Genomic DNA, 1,284 nt, shown 5'->3' on the forward strand with positions numbered 1-1,284 from the left:
GCGGCGGCGGCCTGGGGGCGAATCGGCAACGGGAGAAACTCTTCCCGCCAGGAGGCGCGTTCTCTGCCTTTTTAAACGTGAACGGTGGTGTTTCTGGGCAGAATCGCCTCCCTGAAATGAGTAACAGAGGCGAAGCCCCGACTGCGTTACTTCGGATCTCCTTTGTGTTTTGGAGATGCTTTTTGGCAGGTGTCTCTCTGGCAGCAGCTGCCTCTGTTGGGAGAGGAGGAGAACACTGAATCCAAACCCCACTTTTGTGGCCTACCCTGAAGCCTCCATCTACTAAAATGTTGTAAAGCAAGAGCTGTCACATGTGGGTTTGTAGAATGCAAATCTGTGGCATGAGCACAAAACTGTCATCATCTTTTATAGCTGGATCCTGGAGGAGAAGGACCTGAACTGTAAAATGGATACAGTCGTCATCTATGAAGACATGGGTTTATATTTATATACATAAAATCCACACAGAGCTTTGGGGGTATGGGTGTGGGTGGGTTTTGATGTGGGTTGTTTGGTTGCTGTGGGTTGGGGGGGGGGGGGTTGTTTACAGACTCCTGCAGTTGACACTTGATAAAAGACGAGGATCTCCTCTTCAGGAAAGGCACATTGCTGGTGACAATGCTGACTGTAAGTTGAAATCCTTACTTTCTTGTAAAGACGCACTAATCTGTTCTGAATAAAAGTCTTTCTTTTTGTTAGTTACTGTGTTCTGTTATGCAAGTGCGCGAGCTAGATATGTAGTATTTTAACTGGTTGATGGAATGGAAAAATAATAGTTACATTTCAATTGCTATCAGTCTTCAGTTTTCCTGCATTTGTTTATGGCCCAGGTCTATATAAAATACAGTTTGTGAGCAAAGAGATTGCTGTTCTTTGGAGTACAGGCAGATACTAAGCTCAATCATTTGTTTAAACACAGCTTCGGGCTGCATCACCAGAAACGATTTGGTAGAGCGCTATAGAATTCTGAAAGCTCTTCAGTGCATCTGTTTGATGCTCAGCAGCCTTTGGTTCCGCTGGCCTTGAGGCTTAGCTCTCTGGGACTTCTGTTGTTTGGTAGGTACACTTTTTTGTAGTAAAAGCACTGTGATGGTATTTGGCAGGCGAGGACAGAGAGACCAGACATAGTTCATGTTCAGGGGGACAAAAAAAAAAAAGTCTAGTGTTAAAACTTCTCATTTTTCTCAGTGGTGACTCCGCTTTCACCACTAAGTGGCGCTGTGTATGCTTACTTCAATTGGGAGCCGCCCACTCCTCCGTGCGTAGTTGGGAGTAGTCATTTTA

This window comes from Egretta garzetta, unplaced genomic scaffold (assembly GCF_000687185.1).
Source record: "Egretta garzetta isolate BGI_Z169 unplaced genomic scaffold, ASM68718v1 scaffold883, whole genome shotgun sequence".
Lineage (NCBI taxonomy): Eukaryota > Metazoa > Chordata > Aves > Pelecaniformes > Ardeidae > Egretta > Egretta garzetta.